The 24,644-nt window shown below is 49.4% G+C and overlaps 1 protein-coding gene across 1 annotated transcript in view; it reads left to right on the top strand.

Moving 5' to 3' along the window:
• The window catches only part of UBE2QL1 (ubiquitin conjugating enzyme E2 Q family like 1), a 37,795-nt gene that overhangs the window by 1,403 nt on the left and 11,748 nt on the right, over positions 1-24,644 (top strand). The window lies entirely within an intron of this gene.

Genomic DNA, 24,644 nt, shown 5'->3' with positions numbered 1-24,644 from the left:
ACACACACACACACACACACACACACACACACACACACACACGTCTCCTCCCCAACATCTCCTGTAGGTGCTGTTCAGGTGGGGTGCTGTGCGGAGGCCCGGGGTGCTGTGCGGAGTCCCGGCCTGCTGGAGAATCTGCCCTCTGCTCCGCTAGCTCTTTCTCAGTAGCATCTAGGGCAAAGGTGAAAATTGTGCTCGAGAAATTTCACTGGAGAAGCAGAGGTGTGGTTTGAGTGGTTCCTTAAGTGACAAGGCCAGACTCTGTCAAGGAAATGCCACCTGCCCCCCTTCCAGAACCATCACCTCTGGTCCTGGTCTCTCTCAGATCTGTTTCTTCCCTGGGTTTCCTCATGCCTCCAGGAGTTCAATCCTCTATCAGGGCTAAAGATTTTTAACTAGTGGTGAAATGGGGGGGGGGGGGGGGGGGGGGTGCCTACTGCACCAGATGGCAGCTTTACCAAAAGAAACCCAGGGAACCTGAGAGCAAAGAATGAATGGATCTTCTGAAATGTGTTCCCACCTGGCTGCAGACAGGGGCATGATGGTTTTGTCTTTCCACACTGTGTGCTCTTGATCCTGCTCGAGTTGGGTGATGTTTTCTTGAATCAATAGTAAACAGTTAATAAAATCATATTTTGATATGGGCATTTGTAGATTTATGGAGAACCGTTGTTTTGTTGAGAAGACCCTGAATAACCTCTCGATTTGATCATTCTGCGGCCAGCGTTATCGGAAGCTATCAGTTCCCTGTCACCTGCCTCTGTCGCTTTTACTGCAGGGTCTTTCACACTGATCAAATCACGCTTGTTCTGCCGAGTTCACTGGAGGTGGAGCCCCTGGGATTCCTCTCAAATAGGATCCTAACTCCTATGGAGGAGGACTTCATTCTTGACCAGAGTCTGTTGTTGCCACGTAATCATCCTGCCAGTCTATCTTTTCTGGGATTCAGGTTCCACTTACTTCTTGAGTTAGGGAGAGGATGGCTCTGACAGCTCTGGAAAGACATCTTTAACTGAGAGAGCTTTAATGCTTTAACATGAGAGGTTCATTCCGAATTCTTTCCGTTCAATGCTGGCTCTGATGTAAGGTGCCTGAACTTTAATACGAGTCGCAGGGATGGGTGGGGGCACTTCAGTTCATTTTTTTGAACAGGATTTATACAAATGAAGTGGAAGACTATTCTGCAAAATGCCTTTGTTATCTGTTTCTTAAATCATTGCTAATCAGAACTCTCTGGAACAGTCTCTTCCCGTCCTTCATTCTCCACAGTGAGATGACTTTGGGGACCAGGGGAAGAGGAATGTCGTTTTGCCTTATAGAGCCACAGAATTATGACATCTTAGGTTTGGAAGATATCCTAGAGGTCCCTTGGATCACAGCCTGCATTTTGAAAGACATAGGAAAATAAAGATTTCAAATGGGAAATGAGGAACTTTCTTAAAAAGAGATACATCTTTGTAAATTAAATGGTTTCCATGTTTAAATTAACACTGGGCATAACAGTTGCATGCATGCCTGTGCACTTCTCTTAAAATAAGCAGGTCGTTGGGTCTATAGTCCTTCCTGAATAATTGAAATTGAGAGTCTTGCACAGTTTGCAAGTTAGAGACTTCGGCGTTGAAAGTAATTATCAACATTTTTATTTATTATTTTCAAAATCTCACTTAATCGAACTCTCAGGGGCCTCCACCAAGCATATTGTATTATCAACTGTTCTGAATTCTAGTGTATAAAAGATCTGAACTGAAGGCAAGAATAGCAACTTATGAAAACACCAGTTCAGTCTGCACTGACTTCAACACCCAAAAGACACTGGTGTGGGATACACGTAACCTCCTCAGAACGCAACGTGAGAATAAGAGAAATGAAGTCATAACGCTTCAAGATTCTGTGCGCAAAAGGACTCTAATAGTGTTTCAGGGACCTGAGCATTTCCTTTTAAGAAATCCCGGCCTACGGATTGTTCAGTGCACGCGCTGTAGTTACCAAATTATTTCCGTAGTTAAAGGTAATAGGCTTTGGGAAAGGAATCAAAGTACCTGATTAGGTATTCAAAGAGAACCGGGACTGCTACCAAACCAATAATTAGTTTAAAAGAAAGAATCATTCTCTCCTAGTTCAGTTCCTCCATCTGTTAGCATTTCTTTTTTAGGATTCATTTTTCTTAAGCGACAAAGTTAAGAAAGGCTTGTTTTCCTCTTGCATAACTGCTCAGCTTAACTTTCTGAATTGCGGAAATACTAAATTGATTTTGTTTCTGTGCCTTCAGAAAAATCGTGAAATACTTTTAAAGGTTTCATGGGTAATACTAACAAAAGATTTCCTTAACAGCTTTGTGCACAGAATAAAAGGTTTGGGGTTATCACGTGCTATGATAAATTCAGTCATTCCGTGAGAACTTTACCTGTTCAGCCCACGTTACTCATCTCTCTGTCCTGCTTTATGGGTTGTGGTTGTTTTAAGTGAAATTCATGGGCATGGCTGTAGGATGCATTCGGTGTGGACCTAGTGGTGCACCTGCTTTGCCTGTTTATTGTCTGTTACTGATCCTTCTTTCGACCACATGGAGATATTTTTGGTAATTCTTTTGGTTTCCTGCAATTGAATGAAAAATTCCCGTACTTTTAAAATGAACTGGTGAAAATGTTAAAACTTTAGACTATTATTTATATCCCTTATCATTTACCAAACCAAAAGAAGAAGATCCATAACTCTAGGGTAGGATTTTCGACATTCAGAAGCGGTAAGATGTTGGTCTGGAAAGTTCGGTCAGTTGCAGCGTGAGTACAGTGTTTGCACCTACTAGGTGGGCCCACGCACGGACTCCGTTTGTAGAGAACAGGCTCTAGAAGCTTGGAGGCCCGGTAAGTGCTGCAGGGTTCACTGGCTTATACACCGGGTTTGGAGCCTGGGATCATGGAATGACTGCACAGAGACCCTTTACTTGCAGTTGTTGGAGCAGAAGGGTCCCCAAAAGCCGTTTGAGGGGTTCTCTAACTCAGAGTTCTGTTTTCACATCACTGTACGTCCTGAGTGTCCCCTTTTCAGTTAGTGAGACATTGCCAGGGGCAGGGAACCAGATGGCACTGGAAAGACTGTTCCTCACTCCTCCTCTGTTTTCTCAGAGCCAACCACACGACGCAGGCCAGCAGGCAGACGTTGCCGCTGCTCGCTGCGGCGTGCTCCGTGCCGAGTCCCAGGCTAGCCACGCAAGCACTGCTTCACCTTGCTCGGTGCCCCCCTTCCGATGGTCTCTGTACAGGTGAGGGAACTGTAGCTCTGCACAGTCAGGTGAAATCAATATGTCTTGTTCTAATTCGAGCAATGAGTGGCAAGGCTCTGGAAACGGAGCCACAGTCATGCCACCGGTCAGGAAGGGCAGAGTCAGCGCAGGGGCCGCCTAAGCTGCTGGCTGTCTCCGAGCAGTGGTCTGCTCACTGTGACCCGCGTGATAACCGTGTGTGTCTGCAGAGAGCAGATACCCAGTCGGGCATCAGCAGAAGAATGAGAACAGCAGGACTGAAACACCTTCAGATCTTAGTGTTTGAACTCCAGACTGGTGAGCGATTCCAGGACAGTTGTGTCTGCCTCCCGGAGTTAGTCTCTGGGATCTTTGGATAAAGGAAGCTGGCAGGTGTCAGAATGTGGTAGAAAAGTAACGGGCTCTGCAAATCAGCCGTTTGATGATACGGTGCATCTCTTGAGCTCGACCCTAGGACTTCAGACGCTCTGCACACGAGTGTCGCTGACAACTGTGTGCACGCACACGTGCACACACACAAATGCCGCCTCCTTCAGAACTTCTTGCAAAGTACCAGGCCTGGGAACAGCGTTTTGTTTATGACTGTAGTATCTCCGGGTCGGATCAGAAAAGGGGATGAAGATGACCAGCCTTTCGGGTCCCAAAGTGTATTGGCTTCCAAGCTGTCATAACTGACACACGTTTTGAAGCCCTGTATTCGTCCACTGGGGCTGCTGGGCGGTTTAAACACCAGAAACCCGCCGTTTCAGTTCTGGAAGGCAGACGTCTGAAATCAGGTGTCAGCAGGGCGGGGCTCCTGCGAGGCTGTGAGGGAGAACCCGTCCCCAGGCCACACTCTGTAGCTGAGAGACGGCTGTCTTTTTCCTGTGTCTTCACAGGCTTGTCCCCCCTCTGTGCGCATCTGTGTCCTAATTTCATAAGGACACCAGTCGTCTTGGATGAGGGCCCACCCTAACGACATCAGCTTAAATTGATTACCTCTGTAAAGACCCTGTCTCCAAATACAGTCACATTCCAATGCACAGGGGACGAGGACGCAACACAGGAATTGTGTGGGGCCACACTATAGCCCAGAACAAGCCCAAACAGGGATTTTGTAACTAATTCAACCTCACGTCTCTAGAGGCTTTTGCAGGTTTGCAAAGTAATGTGAGTGAAGCCAGTTCCTGTGAACACAGGACCACACTGAGGAGGGCGCAGGAGGGCCAACGTGGAACGGAGCTGGCAGCCCTGTAGGGGGAAGCGGTGGGGGAGGGGGGTGTAGAGCGTCAACAGTGATGACCAGGGGGTGGGTAAAACCGTGGGTTCACCGAGGAGGACGCATTGGCGGGGAGTTCTTATGAGTCACTCTGTCATTTTGTCCTGCGCCAAGTGTAGGTGACAGAGATAATTGCCCACCCAGGATGACTCTGCAGCTTGAGGTGGCCATGTGCTTGACTGTTTGAAGAAAAAATAGCTTGTTCTGATAGCAAGTAGGACGGGCAGGAGGACACAGACAGGACTCTGATTCCTAAAAATAGTCCCATGCCAAGTTGGCGGGCTCCCACAGCTCGCTCCCTGGCGAGTGCGCACAGCCGGTGGCTGATGGTAAGGTTAATAATAGCAGCGATTCACTTTACCCTGAGTTGTGGACTTTTGAGAATCTGAATTTACGAGACAAGAATGTCAATGCGTTTCTGGTTATTTTTCTGATTCAGATGAAGGGATGTGAGAGATTTGTTTCTCTTGTTAAAGGACAGCATAGTTTTTTGGGGGGGGGTTGTTTGTTAATGGAAAATGCCAGTAAATAACAATAATTCAAAGTTCGTTTGAAAGCCGAGAGTTCTGCCCTTTTTCTTCCCTGGGAAGAGGCGTGTATGAATCCATGTTCACAAGGAAGGCAGACCCAGCAGTACCACTTTGGGGACAGCGAAGAAACCAGCAAAATGGCTTTCATGTTTGTTTTGTTGTTTTGTTTTCAAGCAGCCACTAACAGTGGGTTCTTGGAGCTGTATTTCAGATCTGGTGAAAGTGAGATCTTTGCTGGGTTAATAAGGTAACGGGGAAGTGAGAAGGACGGAAGGTAGCAGGTGTAAGTTCTTTCCTCTCTGCCAGTGGTTCTCAGCCCCCCAGTAAATTAGACACCCTGGAAGGGTTGAAATTATTCCAATGCTGGGGCCCAACGCTCAGAGAGTCAGACTTCATGGGTCTAGGATCAGGCCCTGGTAGAGGCTTGGAAACACTCCTGTGTGAGTCTAATGTGTGGCCGGAGTTGAACAAGCCACCGTGGACCAGGACTTGTCCCCTTTCCACGTACATTTCCCCACCAGCAGCCACAACAGGAACTTCACACGGTGGTGGAGGTAATCGACTTTTCACCTTCCCTCCTCCCGCCTTAGTGGACTGGCTGTTCTGGGTCAACCCTGGCGGAGCCCCCTGGAAGCCCTCCTTTTGTAGAGGAGGCCATCATAAAACGAAGTCCTTCCTCCCTGGACCGTGGGGGAGCGTGGGGCCTGGAGAAGGGAACGTGCTCAAGAGAGTTCACTGACCCGTTAGACACAGCTGTGAGGGCTCGAGAGCTCGGATACCCAGAGATAACTAGTAGGAACGAACCAGTTCCTATGGCACAGGTATTGAGTGCTACTGACTACTCTTTACTACACATTTACGGGGCACAGAGTGGTGCCTAAGACACACATAAAGTGCCTGCCACAGAGAAGTATCCGGTAGGGACAATGAGAAACCCATTCATATTGTCTTCAGGGTGCCGGGGTCGCTCCAGTCAGACCTGCGTGGATAGGCGCCCATCTGTTGAGTACCCGTGGACCCGACCCCTGGCAGTGGCCCATGTGTGTGCTGCGGACTTGGGAAAGGTGAGGTCCCGGGGTCAGCAGGGTCTTCAAACCTTCTGCGTGATGTTCGCAGAGGGAGCATTCTCCTTACAGGTGGGTGGGACCCCAGCATTCGGGGCTAGCCTGTGTTTCTGAATGTTCCTTCATTGCCAAGAAACGGGAAGATCAGACATTCCCAAAACACACAAAGGAGTCTTTGTAACGGCAGAAGTGTTTCCAGGAACCTCCGCGCTTTCCTACCCAGCGAGTCAGCAAACTACAATAAGGGTTAATTGTTCTCTAATTCTGCCTCATCACCTTCATTCATTCATTGTCCATTCATTCCTTCCTTCGGCACCCAACTGCTGAGGGCCTACCATGCTGTGGCCCCCCGCAGCCACGGTGCCCATGGCGTTCCCTCGGTGACCCTCTGCCATCCCGTGTGTCATCCCTGCCCTCCTCCTGGCCGGCTCCCTGCCCCCCACTTTGGTGAGGCAAGGGGGAGTCAGTGGTGTAGGAGGACCCAGGACCCGAGATTGAGAACACTGGGGAGGAAGCCGATTTAGGATCCACCAGATGGCAAAGGATTGGAAGTGGAAGGCCAGGCATGGCTGTGGGAGCCGAGAGAGGTCACCGGACATGCCCCTTCCCCACCCAGCAAGCCTGGGCATGGGGCAGGGAGCAGAATAAATGGGGGCTCTTCCTTTCATGTTTTCCCACCTGCTTTCCTTCTCGACCTGCTCTCCTGCCTCATTAGATGTTTGTGGTCTCCTGCTTGGCCTCCTGCAGAGCCCCATCCCGACTCTCTGTCCCCTTCTGTTCCCCCTGCTGCCGCCCTTCTGGCTCCTCCTGGCTCTCTCGAATCCTTCATTATGACCCTCATGGAATACCCCACAAGCCCCTGAGTGTGGCCCATGCATGGTGGCCCTCCCCACCTGCTGTGACACCCCCGGAGGTCCGTCCTGCACCAGCCGCTCCAAGCCCTTCGCTCACAGGCCGGCCCCCTCCCCCACACTCACCCGGTGAGGCCCAGGCATCCTGGGTGCTGCAGCTCCTGCGAAACGCCCTTTTCTGCACGACCTCACATTTTCCGGAAGACACTCCTTTCTGCCCTTACCCTGCTAGACTGCATTTACCTATGACAACTGTATTGCCCCTCCCGTTGCACAACGCCCGACACATCGTGTCATTCCTAGTAAGTTGTTGGTCATGCAGCTTGCTGATCTGAGCAGACGCCCCACTCCCTTCCCTTGTCTCTGGTTGCAGAAGATTGTGACTGTGGACTGGGTACCTACTATGGACAGGCTGCTGTGCGAAGTGCTTGGTGTGCGCCATTCGATTTGATCCTTGCAACAGCCTGTGAGTCGAGTGCTATTGTTATTCCCATTTCACAGAGGCGCAAACAAGCTCACTGAGGGCGCATCTGTGCCCCGGGCAGATGGCTAGTGAAGGGCAGAGCTAAGTCGTCATCAGGCCGTCCAGAGCCCCCACCAGGTGTCAGGAGCTGCTGCGTTGGCAACGGGGAAGCCACCCAGCCACGAAGCCCATGCAGTCGGCTTGTTCCTCATAGGTCCCTATGCACCTTAGAGACGCTTTGCAGGGATGCTGTGCTAGGTTTTGCTACAATACTCAGAACTGATCCCCGAGGGAAGGGATAATGTGCGCATTGAATCTACTGAATTACCTATTGGTCCAAATAAGCTCATTGTACACATTGTGTGAACTAGAAGAATGTTTTACATCTTTCAGAACCGTAGGAGAAAGATAATTATTGTTGCTTTATTTCTTCTCTCCACGAAAGGGAGAGGCACTTTAAAATTTCTGAAAACCTCGAGAAAGAAATGCTTTTTGAATATAATTGCTACATTGGTGAAACAATTCAGATTGAAGAAATTACTACTGTAAAAATAATTTCTGTAAGATAAATACTAATTCTCTATCAATATTTGGCAGGCAGTCCTGAGTTTTTTGGCTTTGTTTTTTTTTTTTTTTTTGAAAGTTCTTTGATGAGAGAGGTAGGGAAATACTATGTTAGAATGGATTAGTGTACACTTTAAGTTGAGATGTACTCAGCTCACTTGGGAATGGGAGGAAGAATTTCCAGAAAAAATGTTAAGATGGTGCTTCCTGTTTTTTGATCTTGAAAAGCAGACATTTCCAAAAATCAGAATATGGAGTTATAGAATTGATTATATATTGGTTATGATAAAAAGCAGCTATTACTATTTTATAAATTTGGACGCGTTGTACACATAATTATGAAAACAGTTATTTTTGTTTTGCTGACACATGAATTGGGGTGAATTTTGAGTGTCAGGCTGGATGCCCGTTTTGCTTCCCAGGAGACACCAGTCAGAAACTGGATGTAATGGGGGCGCCTGGGTGGCTCAGTCGTTGGGCGTCTGCCTTCGGCTCAGGGTGTGATCCCGGAGTTCTGGGATCGAGCCCCACATCGGGCTCCTCCGCTGGGAGCCTGCTTCTTCCTCTCCCACTCCCCCTGCTTGTGTTCCCTCTCTCACTGGCTGTCTCTTTCTCCGTCAAATAAATAAAATCTTAAAAAAAAAAAAGAAATTGGATGTAATGGTACCAAATAAATAGTAATTTCTGCAAGGATTAATCTGTATTGAGGTCTTTCAGGATAATGACATACCCTACTTCACTCTGCTTCCCAGCCAGGGAAAAGTAGAAATATTATGGAGGAAACTTGGAATTGAATTTGTTACAAGCTTAAATTCTTTGTAACTAGTTGCATATTATAAGCCTTTAAAATGTAACTTTTAAAAGTACTCAAATAATAATTGCTTTCATCTCCCTTTGTGCACGGAGGCTTCTCTGTGGCAGTGCATTCACAGGCAGAGAACACTCCTCTGGGCTGGGAGCCCCTGCAGTCCCGCCTGGGGAGAGCAGAGCCCACTGGGTTAGGGTCCTGGGGAAGTGCCCTCCACCAGCCTGAATTAGCACAGAGGAGGGCCACTCTGGGGCCACCTCTGAGGGCCACCCCACCCCTCAAAGATCTGCTCCTTTATTCCTTGATCACTTGTACAAAGTATATTGTGAAACATCATCATCTTGGCTCATGGGAGACGGTTTCTCTAACTGCAGGATCCACCAGTGAGGGTATATAAAGCTTAAAGGAAATTATTATCATTCCTAAATAAAATAGATCTAATAAAAAGCGAGTTTGAACTCTGCTGGATTGAATTAGGGTGATTATTTATTTATTTATTTATTTATTTATTTATTTATTTTAAAAGATTTTATTTATTTATTCGACAGGATAGAGACAGCCAGAGAGAGAGGGAACACAAGCAAGGGGAGTGGGAGAGGAAGAAGCAGGCTCATAGCAGAGGAGCCTGATGTGGGGCTCGATCCCATAACGCCCGGATCAAGCCCTGAGCCGAAGGCAGACGCTTAACCGCTGTGCCACCCAGGCACCCCAGGATGATTTTTTAAAGTAATTTTGCTGAAGGAGGAACCCTGGCCTCTGCCTTCTCTTGATCAGGAGAGATAAAGGTGTCTTGTTAACTATTCTCCCAGATGCGTCTAAGAGGAACCAGAGACCTCCGAGCCCCTTCCTGCCACCTCTGACTCTGACGAGGCCACCTAGAGGACTGTATGCCCCCTTGGCATCTGGGGAGGCCTGTGGACCCCCCCCTCGGAATAATTTTTTTAATGCACCAAAATAAAATTCACAGACTTTCAAAGGAAATCAATTATACTGAAATACATTTATCACAGTTTTAAAGTGTTAGACTAAAACAGGATATTAAGAAGCACATCTTTATTAACATATTTAATATTGAGATCTAGGGACAGGTCTGACAACTCCTCTAATTGGACGTAGTAATGTCATTTCAAGATATCTACACCAACTGTAATGTGATTTTGTCAAAAAAAAATCTGGTTTTCTGTTGGTGACAACGTCAAGGCATTGCTAACACTGCTGTGGTTTGTTGCCTTCTATCATAATTAAATGAAATGCTGGACTGCAGTTAGGAGGTAGTGAAAACAAAGTCATTTTTCCCATCCAAGTTTATGTACCCTTATACCGTTGGGGATGCGTGCATGGCCCCAGGTTAAGAACTCCAGAGAGCACGTGGCTCTCAGTGTCCATGGCTGTCTTGGGAAAGCTCTGGAAGCTTATCATGCAGCTTCTGTACAGAACACTGGGGATGAGGTTGAGGAGTTCAGCGTATATGTCAGTTCTACCATCACCCTGTTGGGTGGAGTGGGGGTAAAGTCATGGACAGCGAGGCAAACGCAGGGCTCCCATACTGTCCGTCTCTCCAGCCTGTTTCGCTGCTGGGCAGGTAGCCCCCTCCTCAAGCCTCAGGTGCCCCACCTGAAGATAAGAAGTGTCACCTCGTTTCACAGGTGAATTGTGACGCCCAAAGGAAATGACGTACACAAGCGCCGCCCACGGAGGAGGTGATCAGTAGCTGGTCCTTCTTCCGCAGAAGTTGAATATGTAGTGAAATAAACATGCAAGAGAAGTCTCACCAAAGACCCAGAATTAGACTCACATTCAAATCTATTACACGCAGGGATCTGCTTACGTAACTGTTGGCATTTCAGGGCAATATTGACATCCGGGTGGCTCAAATTGTTTCACCCTTGCCCATGATCTTACAAATATTCCCCAAAATCTCAGGATAGCCTGACACTGTGGGCTCACTGTGGGCTCTTGTCCTGGCATCTGTTGGCTTTCCATCCTTGAGTCATCGGGCTCCGTGAGGAGCTGATTTCTGATCATAACCGTGACCGTTTATTGCCACAGATCTGAGGGTTGTCGTTCACCTTTATGACTTTGCTCTCTTAAGAATTCTATTTGTTATCAGTATTTTTATATCAGCTTAATTTTCTTGGCTGCTGCTAAATTACAAAGTTACACACAAGAACGTTATTTAATACATTTATTTCATCACATCTCAGTGCACACCAAATGTTTTCGTTAGCCGTTAAATATTGAGATGCTCTCTTCATTATGGAATATGATAGACACTGGAACACTTGGGTTACCATTTTGTCTCAAGATGAAGACCCGACTCAGAAATAAAATTTAAAATTGTGTAAAAGGCCACAGGTCAGCTGGATCGCCTCTGTACCGTGCACAGAGAATTGCACTGTGGTCAGGCATCCTTTGCCTTTCTCAAACACCTTCAGGAAAGGCCTTGCTTTTAGTGGAGTTCAAGGGAAATCTAGGTGAAACGTTCAACCCACCGGATTTGAATTTCCTCAGAAACATCCGGGAGCAAATATGTGACGTTGTGACGGTCAGAAGCCAATCAACAGTGAACACCCGTGTCTGCCTCACATTCTCACTACCCAGCTAGGGCCCTGAGTGTTAAAACCAGGGTAAGTCTTCCGGCATTGGGTAGGAGAGCACCCGGATGTCTCCAGGATCCTTGTGACCCCTAAGACTCCAGTGGGTAGGAGCAACATTCTTGCGAGGAGAGGGGATGCACACAGCTCATAAACAGGGTTTATGCGCTGTTTCCGTTGTACTCTTGATGATTTTCCTGTAGTTGAGCCACACTGGGATCTGAAACCCAGCCTCTGAGGTCATTAGAGGCATGAGTGTTCTTCCCCCGCCCCGTGTTTCTCAGCCTGCTGCGCACGTCGGTCTAAGAAGGGGTGTTCTCTTGTACGTGAAAACAGAGTCTGTAATATCTAAATCGGCAGATGGGCTTCGGTGGGTGTGGCCATAACTGCCTCTCGGTATGGACCGTGTTCTCCATCATAGCCGGCAAACAGAAACACTTCTACCCACCGTTGCCCAGACTGATCTTTCACATTTCCGTATATTTCTCTTTCTCTCCCATCATCGACTCTTTTGGTTGAGATCACATCAGTTGCCTGATCCTAAGAAAAATGTGGAAGGACCTCAGTCCGCCCCTTGGCCCCAACCACACACCCGTGAGTCTCAGAGGCTTGCTGGCCTCCCATTCAGAGAAGCCATAGGGCTCTCCAGACTTCGCTGGAAGGACAGCCCAGCAGGCTGTGTGCCAGCTGTTACTCAGCACTGGATGGTTTTGCCCTCGATGGGCTGTAAACTGCACGAGAGCAGGCGACACTGTTGAACCTTTAAGGCCTGTGGCAAAAGGGACAGAGGGTGCCACTTCAGAACTGCGTCTTGGACAGCATCCAGCCAGGAAAGGCGCACACACCCGGGTGTGGGAGGAGGTGTACCAAGGATGGAGATGGCTCTGAGAGACGTGAGTGCGGGAGAAAAGCGTGAGGGTTCTGCCAGCAGGGGCTGGCCCAGGGCGGTGTCTGGGGCGGGCCAGCGGGCACAAGACAGACCCCATCCCAGAGCATTGTTGGCAGCTTTACCATTTCCAGAGCACTTCCACGGGCACGGCTTTCTGGAAGTCCAAGACAGGGAAGGATTCCGGCATGAAGAGGACGATGGGCCGGCAACCAGGAGGGGCCAGGCAAGTGCCTGTTTTCCAGAGCTCTCACTGGTAACGTGATTGAACCAGACCACCACTTCTCAAGTAGGAACTAGGGACTCAGAATTCCAGGGCACTTCTTCCTCCCTCCGTATAGTCTCGTTTCTGTAGCCCCATCACGAAGGAGTTGTCAAAGATCCAAGTTTGAGAGACCACTAATTCGGGAGAAGGTGGTCCTCTGTGAAGGGCTGGGCAGAAGCAGCTGACAACAGGACCTGAGGAAGAAAGGACTGCCTTCCCTTAGCGTGCACTCAGGACAGAATGGGCCTCATCCCAAATCCCCGTGGGCCCGCCCCCATAGGTTCAATGGAAACTTCCACTCTGTGCTGTGAAATTAAGTTGCCCCAGAGGGTTCAGGGAAATGTGAAGATCTCTGCAGCAGGGAAATGCTTCTGAGGTTTCCGGCTCTTAAATCTACCGGGAAGACTGTTATTTTGTAGTGTGTTTGCTCTTACAAGGAAGGATGCAGTGATGGTAACTGGTCTGAGGAGTCAGGCATGGCTTGAGAGAGCGACAAGAAGGGAGACTTCTCCTGCAGTCACCTTTCTTTCAGAAGTATGACTCTCTCCATCGTCCATTTATTGGCCAGTCCGCATCATCCTGCCTTCTCATGGGATCTGGTCTACATGGCCCCATGGAGTACTGCTGCTGTGTACCCAGTTTTCTTGTCCTTAATCTCCTTTCAGCTCCTTGATTTCGCAACTTTCTGCTCTTCTTCAGATTCAGTAAGTCACAGTATTTATGGGTAGATTGCATTTTAGAGAATAGTTCAGAATATTCTAGAACGTATCACTCAGGTTGGATAAACAAAACCTTTAAAACCTATTTCTTGCGAACCTTACACATGTGCCATGTGTTGAACTCCTAACAGGGTAATCTGAAGAAAGTCTGGGGAAAGAATGGGGGTTTGGGAATGCCTACAGGGACAAGAAAGGACCGCTTAGATGAAGATGAGGGTGGTGTTTGCCTCAGGAGGGACGCCCTTCCATGTCTCCATGCTGGTGCAGATGTCAGACATCGTTGGCTTGCGGTGTGGCCACTACCCCATCCCACACTCCGTGGGCTTCAGGCCCCGGTCAGGCCACAAGGGACCAGGAGCTGGGCCTTGAGCCAAAGAGTTCCCAAAGCCCAAGCTAAAGCTTAGCATTTGTGCTGTGAGTTTAAACTGAAGTTTTTTCCCCAGAATATTCTAAGGGTTTTTTTTGTTTTTTTTTGTTTTTTTTTTTAATTTGTAGAATCACCTCATTAAGCAGGGTTGGGAAAAGTAGGCGCAGCGAACGCACTCACCTGTAAACAAAGATCTCACTGACGTTGATTGAGCTGGATAACATTGGCATTTCTTTGCCATTTAAATCGAATTCTGCAAGAGATTTAAAATCCTGCACCAGACAAAATTCCAAAATCCTAAATTCCAAGGTCGGAGTGGTAAGTCGTTGTCCCATCAGTGGCAAAGAAATGAGAAATAGCTCCTAGTCCATTCCAGTGGAACTTTCCAGCACACATATTCTCTGTCTGTAAGGCCACCGTCATCGGAAGTAGCTGACTCCATGTAACGCCTGCTTCGTTTCTTAGCCGACTCTTTACACACACTCCTGCCGGGATTTCAGGGCAAGGTGGAGTAGCAGCAGTGCTGAGATTATGTCTACAGAAGAACGAGTATTTTAAGTTCATAACAGAAAACCAGGGAATTAGCAAAATGGAACTCACCAAATTGCTGTCCCACGACCCAGTGTTCTCAGCCTGGGCCTCCACTGCCTTGAAGGAGAGGTGCTCTGGAGCCCGAAGGCGGTGGGGGACGTTGCACTCCCCTTACCACCAGCGCTCTGGAGGGCGCTCTGAGGGGCTTCTCCGTGCTCCCAGGCAGCTCCCCCAGGACCCAGCAGCTCCCACTCAGGGCGAGGGTGGAGGTCACAGCTGGAGGACAGGAGCCAGCTCCTCCTGCTTGGGAATCAGCACAGGAACCCAAGACCCGGTCTCCCCACCAGTTAGGTCCCCCTGTACCACATGATGCCCACTCAGACTTCCCGACTTAATCCCCATCGGGCTTCAGTGAAAATGGAAACTTGACTCATCATTTCCCCAACTTCAAACACTCTTTCTCCTCCTGTGCAGAGCATTCATCTAAGCCACTGCTGTGTTTATCCCCTCCCCGCTCATTGCCAGCTGTTGCCCTCTGCTGTTCAGGCCCTAGGGTAGCCTTGCCTCTGCTCTCCGTTCTTCCCTCTGCTCCCCTCTCCTCCCTTCTCCTCCTTGGTCTTCCCTTAGGCTCCCCATCCTCCCCTCTGCTTCCCCCATCCTCCCCACTGTTCCCTCATTCTCTCCTATGCTCCCCCATCCTCCCCTCTACTCCCTCATCCTCCCCATTTGCTCCCCCATCCTCCCCTCTGCTCCCCTGCCCCCCCCTCCACTCCCATATCTTCCACTCCTCTCCCCCGTCCTCTCTCCTGCTCCCTCCCCACCTGCTCAGGTCCCTGGACAGCAGGGAGGCTGGAAGGTGGTGAGCACCCTGACTAAGGGACTATATTAGGGAGACCCAGCTCAGTGTCTTTGCAGTGGGTCTGCGTGTCCTTTCAGCTCCGCACTTTCTCCTCACACACTGGAACCAGAGTCCACTTGGCATCCCTGGGAGGACTCAGTGAGCTGCCCCAGGGAGGAATTTGGCTTCCCCTTTAGCACCCCAAGGCCCAGTCTCCTGTCGGAAGGAACCCCAGCATCCGTGCAGGCCCATCTCCACCTCACCTCCTCCGTGCAGCCTCTGCTCTCCCCCTGCCCCAGCTCTGGCTGAGTGCTCCCTTCCCTGTGCTAACCCCAGAACATTCTGCTCCCCACTTGCTGGGCACACGCTTCCTCCAGAGATCCCTGCCGTGTCTCCCAGCCTGCGGACGCTCCTCCCAGGGGAGCACCTCCCCATAGGAGGAGCACGTTGGTGGGGCTCCAGGGGGCCCGTGGAGCCCGGGAGATGGCCCAGCCCGCAGCTGGGAGTCGCTGCACAGCTATCGTAGAGAGACTGCGGCGAGGACCTTCAGGTACTGCAAGATGGTGAATCGTCGAAGGAAGATTACGGGTGTTGAGCGCCCTGTAATTGCAGTGTCGGAAAGTGGACATTTTTTGCAACAAAATGACCCTCGATCCAAAGGCATTCGCTGGTTGACACCGAGTACCAAAATAATGTCGCCCCAGCATCCTGTGCATCCCACATGACTTGAGTTGTCTTTTCTTCTCTCAGCACCACGTTTAGAGGTCATGGTGCTTCAGGAAATGAGAATTGGTTTTATTGTTTTTGTTTTGAATCACGTGCCCTTGAAATGTCATCATCCTACTGGCCAGAAGACACTTGAGGGGGACACCTGACAGAGGCCAGGGTGTGGGCTGCAGGAGACAGTGAGGGACCCTGCTCCCCGTCCCCGTTCATCCATCCTGTTCCGGTGGCTGTTCCTTTTGTCCAACAGTCTTAATGTGAAGGGTGAGATTTGAAGAACTTGTCCGCAGGTCTTTTCCTTCATTTCTTCCTGGCCTCATCCTGATTGGAGGTTTCTGTGCCACTCTGTAAATTCATTCTCTCCTTCTCTTTCCCTCCCTCTGTCCCTCCCTCCTTCCTTCCCTCCACCTCTCTCCCTCCCTGTATCCCATGGCCCTGTCTTCTGCCCTACCTCTCCCTTTCTCTCCCTCCCTCCCTGTTCCTTTTTCTCTCCCTCCATCTCCCTATCTCTTCCCCCTCCCCCCCCCTCTCCCTTCTCTCTTTCTCCCTCCCTCCCTGTCTCCCCCTCCTTCTTTCTCCTTCCTTTTCTCTCCCTCTCTCCCACTCCCTCCCTCCCTTCCTCCCTATCTCCTCCTCCCTCTCTGTACCTTCCTCCTCCCTCCCTCTGTCCCTCCCTCCCTCCCTCTCTCCCTCCCTCTTCCGCTTTGTCCCCTCCTTCCATTCAGCTGTGACTTTTCTGGTTGGAGCCTGTATTAGCCCCTATTATTATTGAAGGCCCCTGGGATCACAAGATACCACAGACGGGTGGCTTAAACACAGACATTTATTTTCTCACAAATCTGGAAGGTGGAAGTCAGAGATCGAGGTGTAGCCAGGTTGTTTTCCCCTGAGGCCTCTCTCCTTGGCTGTCAATGCCCTCTTCTCCCTGTGTCCTCACCTGGGTGTCCCCCAGTGCGGGTCTGTGTCCTGATCTCCTCTTACAAGGACACCTGTCAAATTGGACTGGGACCCAAGCAGATGGCTTTGTTTTACCTTAATCACCTCTGAAAAGTTTCTGTCTCCAAATATAGTTAGATTCTGAGGCCCTGGGGGTTAGGACATCAACATATAAATATTGAGGACACAACTGAGCCCAAAACAGAGCCTTTCTTTCAAAGCACACATGAGTGTCAACTGTGCCGTGAACTTGCAGTCTCACCTCCCTGGTTGTCAGGGGCCTGGTGCTGGGGCCGCGCTGTCTCCGGGTCTCGCGTGTGATAACTGGGCTCCACGGGGCTCCTGTAGCCGCACGTTCCTCCTCATGAGCTCCAGCTTTTCCAGAGTGCATTGTTTTTCTTGGCTTTCCCAGAACGTCTTTCTTTTCTACTTTTTCCTGATAATCATGATTGCCTTTATTTTTTTAACTTAAGCAGGCTTCACGCCCAGCATGGAGCCCAACACAGGGCTTGAACTCATGACCCTGCCTGAGATCAAAACCTGAGCTGAGATCAAGAGTCAGTTGCTTAACCAACTGTGCCACCCAGGGTCCCCTTGATTGTCTTTATTTTTCCCTGCTTACCTTTTCCTTCCCACCTGTAGGGACTCTTCTCCCCATGCTTTTATCCAGCTGGGGAACAGGGGCCCCATCCCTCCTCTGGGGCTCTCCCCCAGCCCCCCTTTCTTGCCGGCCCTATTTGTTTGGCCCCACTTGCAGGTTTGCAGTCTCCATAGACACCACACCCTTGCTCCCATGCCACTCCGCCCCGGCCCCGTGTGTCCCAAGTTCTCCCCTCTCTCTCCAGCCCTTGCTGTCTCAACAAACTTGCCCTCACCTGACTGTCCCCCATTCTGTGGCTCCTCTCTGGCTCGTGTTTCTGTGCTCTGCTTCCCCCAGGGTCTATGTGTGCCTCAGGGAGGCCTGGTCAGCTCAGCCCTGGGGGCAGGTGGGCAGGAAAAGGGGCGCCCCAGCACATGCGTTCATCTGGGGCTTCAGAAAAAGAGGACGTTGGGTGAATAATAGGGGGTGCAGATAATTCAGGAGGACCAGAAGGTTGATGGTTATTTCAGACACCCACTTGAGAGTCGGTGATCCTGGAACTCCATAGTAGTGGATCCCCAAAGGTTGAAAGTAGAGTGAATATGTTTTAAGCCAATTAATTTTTATGCTGAAACACCCAACAGGATGTATTTTTTAATCAAAAGTTACTTTTATCATTGTAGAGGTCCTCGTCAAACCCGAAAGTAGGATGCTTTCTGAAAACCCTCGATTCCGTTTTTAGAGTAATTTTACTCATTCACATTATAGTTGCATCATCAAACGACTCTTACTTGTTAATTTTATTGAGCAAGTTGTTTGAAACAGGCCCTTGGCTGCTTTTGGTGATATACCGTGTCCGTCGTAGAGTTTATGGGGAGGGCAGTTTGCACTTCGCATGCTTTCCTATTTTATTCAAAGTGGAGGAATCCACCAAAATATGCCCCTATCTCTCCACTGGCCTGCTGCCAAGACCAGAAGAGGCAGGGCCCCCCTCCAGGAGGATTCCCCAGCAGAGCTAACAGAATTGACGTGCGGAGACATGGCCCTCTCCCCCAGCTTCCTTGGACTCCTTGTGGAGCTGAAGTCCACCCTTATAAAATCCTTCCTGTCTCGTCTTCCCAGAACTTTGGACTCTGGAGCAAGGGGACTGGCTCAGGCACCAGCATTGAAGGGGGCAGCAGCGCGGTCTGAGCCTTCCCTACAGCGCCTTATTTCTGAGTCCGGACTCACAGCTGGCACAAGACACCCGGCATCATTCCCACGGCTGACCACGGAGGCCCGCTGACCCCACGGGTTCCATGAGCAGAGGGCTTTTCCATTAATGTCACGAATATCAGAGCCCAGCAAAATATCAAAAGACTGGGTCCTTAATATATATAATCCAAGGCTTTTTATAAAATAAAAAGGCATATTAAAGTGTTGATGTAATTTTCTTATTCAAACAGTATACACTTAGATGTTCACATTTTAATTTCAGGATGATATCCCTGACTTTCACAATATCATACTTAAAATGGTCTGTAGGGTTTTTTTCCTTCCACTACATGCGTTTAGCCAAACAAAGCAATTAAATGACAAAGAAACTGATTTTCTCTGTTTCTGTTGACTTTGACCTGCCTTCTCGATTATAATGGTTTCTTAGGAAAGTGGGTTTCTCTAATGCAGTTCAATTTAACAGCATTTATCGAGTTGGAATCAGATGCCCTTCTGCAGTGAAAGTGAAAACAAGAGACGTCATAGAGACTTAGGCCAGACCCTGCGTCGGTCAGTGGCTGTCAGAGGCCATGAGCACCGGTGACGAGCGAGATGTCTGAGTGGGGGGCTGAGTTGCAGGTCGGTAACTGTGTACCAGCATCAGGTCCAGATACACAAAGGTTCTTCTGAGACGGGGGATGGTGGAGTGACCTGGACGGGCCCCTCAGAGCACCTGCCCTGCCCAGAGGGCGATTCTGGAAACGGGCCTTTTCCTTCTCCAGATGGTCCACACGAGTCAGGCCCTGCGATGAGCCAGTTCTATAATATTATAGTCTTTATCATCATGATTTGGGATTCTTGCTGTGAACATCAGTGGTTCTATATTTCATCAAAGGACCAGAAAAAGCGTAGGTTGAGTGATAACGCACAGCAATGTAACGTTGTGTATTTATTCTGACTTCAGAGCTCCTAAGAGCTTTTTCTGATTATAGACATGCTTACTGTACAAAACGTGTGTAATACTGGAATTTACAAAGTAGAGACCGAAAGCTCTGTGATCCTGCCAGCCAGAAATACTCACGTGAAGGTGGTCATCGACCACTCTCACACATCTGTTCTCTGGGGAAGACCCCAGCATCCTCTGGCTCGTGTTACCACATAACAGCCACAGCTCACCTCCTTAGCCTGGCCTTAGGAACACACGTGCAGACTTTCCTGGGAGCGATGCCCAGACGTGACTCGCTGACATCAGGCCTGTGCATGCTGACCTTCTCTAGGGCTTGCCAGAATCTTCCAGAATGGCTTCCCTGGCCAGTCCACGCACTTCCTCGAAAACCCTCCGTGTTATCCTCCATCCTGAGTCTTGCCGTCAACAGGTAACAAGTGGTATCTTACCTCTGTTTTAAAATCTTTTTTTTTTTTAAGATTTATTTATTTATTCGATAGAGATAGAGACAGCCAGCGAGAGAGGGAACACAAGCAGGGGGACTGGGAGAGGAAGAAGCAGGCTCATAGTGGAGGAGCCTGATGTGGGGCTCGATCCCAGGACCCTGGGATCACGCCCTGAGCCGAAGGCAGACGCTTAACCGCTGTGCCACCCAGGCGCCCCTTACCTCTGTTTTAAAGAGTACTTCTCTTATAACCGGTACATTTGGACATTGCCCCCTGGACTTGTCAGTTCAGATTCTTTATTTTTTGCCCTACTTTACTTTGCATTTTCTGGTTATCTGGCTTTTTCTTGGAATTCTCTGTTTTCCAGATACAATTTCTTGTGTGGGTTTTAGACATTGTAAATATTTTCTTCTAATAGATGCATTTTCTTTCCCTTACTCTCTCTCATCTTTTATTTAAAAAAAAAAACCCTCCACTTTTGACGTTGTTCCTTTCTCCATCTTTTCATGGTAATATTTGTATGTGAAGACCATTAGATCATGAGATATGCCCTTCTATTTTCTTCCATTGGCTTTGCAACCTTGCCTTTGCATTTAAATTTAGCCCATTGTCTTCGTGCATGCTGTTAGGTGGAAGTCCCACTTCCTTTCCCTCTCTGTAGTGAGCGCGTTTCTTTGTCCCTGTCTACAGATCCACCTGGCCCTTTTCCACTGCCTTTGATTTGATTTGATTTGGTTTGATTTGATTTGATTTGATTTTTTGCCATTTTATCCTGTGACAAGTGCCCATGTAAATCTGACTCCCTAACTGCCTGCCCCCAGACGAATACCAGACTGCCTTAAGGAATGGCCTCCTAGTCTAACATCAGATAGGACAAGCCCTCTTCTTTGCTCTCCTTTGCTTTTTATGAATCATTAATGTTCCATGTAAGTTTTTTTCAATTACTCATCCAGAGTTTTGCACACAGTGGTGATTTACTTCCTGCGGCAGAGCATCCCCTGAAATCCAGCATGACCCCGTGAACACATACTTCCTGCACATGGTCTGACGTGGCTCGGTGCCCCTTTCCATCTTGTGGCTTCTCCATCTGGAGCACGTGGCGCCTGAGCTCCCAGGGACAGGGGATGTGGATGGGCCAGCACATCCGCTCCTAATGGCCCCACCCGGAAGGACATGCGTCACTTCCGCCTTGGTCCACTGGCCAGTACTGGCCACGGGGCCACAAGCTGATGGTGGGAGTGGGGAAGCACACAGCTGTTTGTAGAGCACTAACCTGTCCACCACGTCGAGTTCATCAAAAATAGCCACGTCTTCACTCATCAAGCTGTACCCGGTAAATACGCGCAGCTTTTTGTATGTCAATCATACCTCAATAAAGTGGTTTAAAAAAAATAGCTAAGCCTTTAGGATTTTCCGTGTAGGCAGTGGTACCATCTACAAGTAATGAGGTCAGCGGAATACTCCATCCCGGTGGCACAGAAAAACTCTCAATACCGTGAGAGGCAGACGGACAAAACCAGAGAAAACTATTATTTTTGCCAGTTCAAATACGAAGACAGAAGAAGCTTGATTTTTGTATATTTGATCTTAACACGAGCCAACATAAATATGAAATAACAAAGCCAGGAAGATTCATTTGAAAAACTGTCCTTCCACCATTTAAAACATCCCTGCAGAATCTACCTGGGGTCAACTGTCGTGTCTCCGGGAACGGGCTTTGGGGGGTGTGCTCCTAACTCCCTCGGCACCTCGTTAGCGTGCCCCGTGACCCACCCCCACAGACGTTTTGACTGCAAACACGACAACACATCGCAGGAGCTGTTTTCAGTAAACAGGAGAGATTTGACTTTGAAATGCCAGTTTTCTGAATGTGTTCACCTTATTCATGACACTTCCTGGAAAGCTGTGCTGGAAGTTGAGTGCGGGCTGAAGTTTCGAGCCTGCTAGCGCCAGGGGGGGACGCGGGGTCTAACCGGCAGTGCCAGCCGCCACCGTCTGTGCATCTGTGGGGTTACCTGTCCGGCGCGGAGCCCTGGTTCTTAGGCTCTTCCTAAGGGCAAGTGCAGGCCGGGGGCGGTGTGGTGGGAACGGGGCAGTCCACATCGGGGGAGGTCGGGATGTCCCGGCTTACGCAGAGCTATGGACAGTTCTTAGAGCCGGACGGGATGCTGGTTTGTCTGGTGACTGTCCAATCACAGTTTGTAGAAGGCACCATTTCCCAGGATTTTGCATCATGGGGTTCCAGCCTATTCCAGAACTAGGCTGGGGGTGTGGAGGGACACTGTCATTTACCATTTCTACTGCCACCGAGAAGTCACTTGTCTCTTCATTCTCCACCCGATCATTTGCAAAACTGCGACGAGGGTACGTCGTGGGTGAGGCATAGATGAGCTAACGTGTGTAGAAGACCACGCAGGACCCGTGCTGGGAGGTGGCAACCTGTGTGTACTACCTTTGTTTTGGAATTCTAGCCGGGACGTGAAGTAGCCTCGAGGTCAACGTTGATAATTCTTACAGATGCGTCATTCGCCCCTTAGGAAGCACGCGCGCACCCCCGCTGGATGCTGGGTATGTATTGCGCGAGGCTGGAGGTGAGGACGCGGGTACCCAGGACCATGAGTGGAGAGGCCAGAGCCTCGGGTCTTCGTCATGACACGTAGTGACAAGCAGTTTGCAGCTCAACCTCATACCCGAAATTCAGACCTGTATAAGTTAGAGGTTCATTTTGGTCCCATTACTAGAATTCCCCAAATCTGTGGGGCTTGGTCAAGTCCAGGAAGCTGCTCCTTTAGTGCGCTGGATAACTTGGAGGGAACGTGTAGGAGTCAGACTGTGTCCCAGCACTTCTCCATGTGGTGGCCACGTTCCCCAGTGGCCAGCCTGCATCTCCGCTCCTGCACTGGGGAACGGAACAGGGGTTCTGTCTGCCTCACCAAGGGGCCGGATGCAAAAGAGAAAGGTCATTTGAAAATGATGTAGAAACTGTGGCAAGCTTCACAAGGACTGTGATCCCGCTGTGAGAAGTGTTTCCTTTACCAGTGCTGTAGAACAGAGGTGACCCTTGCGTAGCGCCTGAGTGAGCCTGGCGATGCCACAGACGCGCCACCCCTGCCGCTGGTGCTTTCCCATGCTCACTCCACAGCAAGGATGTGCCCCGCGCATCGCGCATCCCCCGGTTTCTGCAGCTGCCGCTCAGCGTCCAGCTGGGTTCGGATTAGAGACAAGCCCCACCCCCACGTGCGCAGGAAGCGAGGGTCACCACGGAAGGAACTGGAAGAAGAGAAAGACCTCCTCCTCCGGCCCCAAAGCTCAGCGCCCTCATACAGAGGAGGAAACTTTGGGAAAAAGAGAAAATGAGTGTAATCCCGATTGGGTGTGGGGTTCGGGTCGGGTGGGCCTAGGAAAGGACTTGACAGTCTCTTATAAGTAAATAAAGTGACCTTTGTTTCTCCACAAGGGACTGACACAATTGGATATATTGCCTAAAAATCGATTTAGTGTTTAAATATGATTATCAAATGCACCAATATCATGCAAACCTACCCATGATCTAGGCACGTTCTGGGTGTGGGCCGCTACAGTGGGCACCCCGTATTTATATTCCCATCACCTGTTGTTGCTACCTCAAGCACAGCAGAGTGGCTGGGAGCGTGGACACTGGGACCCAACTTCATGAGTTCACAATCCAGTTCCACCGCCTACCTGCTCTGTGACCTTGGCAATTGAACTCAGCCTCAGTTTCCCCATCATAAGGGACGTCATAGAAGTTCCTCCCTGCTGAGGACTGAGTGCGTCTGTACATGGCAAGCCCTCAGGACAGGGACTGGCACAAGATTTACCTATGTGGTGTTATGAAGTGGGTACTGTTTGAAGATCCCCAGTAATGTATAAATAATGACTGTTTGAATTCTTCACTTATTATAATTTTTACCTAGTCAGAAAAAAAAGATCCTGTGGCAACACCATTATACCAATAAAAAAATGGAAGTCAGAACATCCCCAAAGTAATGACCTAAAAGTAATAATAGCCATCCTAGTTGCTTATAGAAAATCACTTTTTAATTTTTATTGGGTCAGCCAAAATCAGTCCCTCGGTCTTCTAAGCTGAACCAGAGCCTAGAAATTTGAATTTAGAACCAACTTCTGTTCTTGATTGCGGTCTTAGGACTATTTTATGACAACAGAACACTGCAGTTTCCATCAAGATCCCTACTCGCTGCTTTCTCAGCACTTAGCTATTTTATGCCATATCTTTGCCCTGTGTTTTCTTGCAAGTAGAAACCGTGTGCATTGGGACTGTCGCCTGCATAATGCCAGCAGATATGGAAAGGTGGGTTGATGGTGTGTAGCCCCAAAAGGGTTTGAATCCTTTCCTTTAACCTGTTATGCATAGCACACCGCCAGTGGATTCTAAATGCTCAGAGCTCTTAATTTAAGGAGAGACCAGTGTTCAGCGCAGGGTGGGGGGTAGGAAGGCAGGGGTCAGGGTTAATGGAGGGGTGGGAGCCGGCGGGGAGCCAGAGGAGGTCGGGTGGGGGAGGGACTGCAATGCAAGAAGCATAGAGTCCAGCCATGGGGACAAAAGCTAACGTCAGCTGGATTCACTTCCACCGTGCAGAAATGCACAGGCTTTCCAGAACCTGCCTCTGTCATGGGCGCTGGGTTTTACCTCCAGACCCTCCAGAAGGTGTGATGTATGAAAATGCTGTGCATTTTTTAAGTCCGTGCATTAGGACTGCTTGAGTTAGGGCGAAAGCTCGTCACCCAGCATGGACGGACATGGCTCGGAACACTCCCGGTCCTCGGGAGTCAGGCTGGC

Source organism: Ursus maritimus, unplaced genomic scaffold (assembly GCF_017311325.1).
Source record: "Ursus maritimus isolate PB19 unplaced genomic scaffold, ASM1731132v1 scaffold_15, whole genome shotgun sequence".
Classification (NCBI taxonomy): domain Eukaryota; kingdom Metazoa; phylum Chordata; class Mammalia; order Carnivora; family Ursidae; genus Ursus; species Ursus maritimus.
The sequence above is the reverse complement of the archived record's forward strand: the minus strand, read 5'-3'. Positions and strand labels throughout refer to the sequence as shown.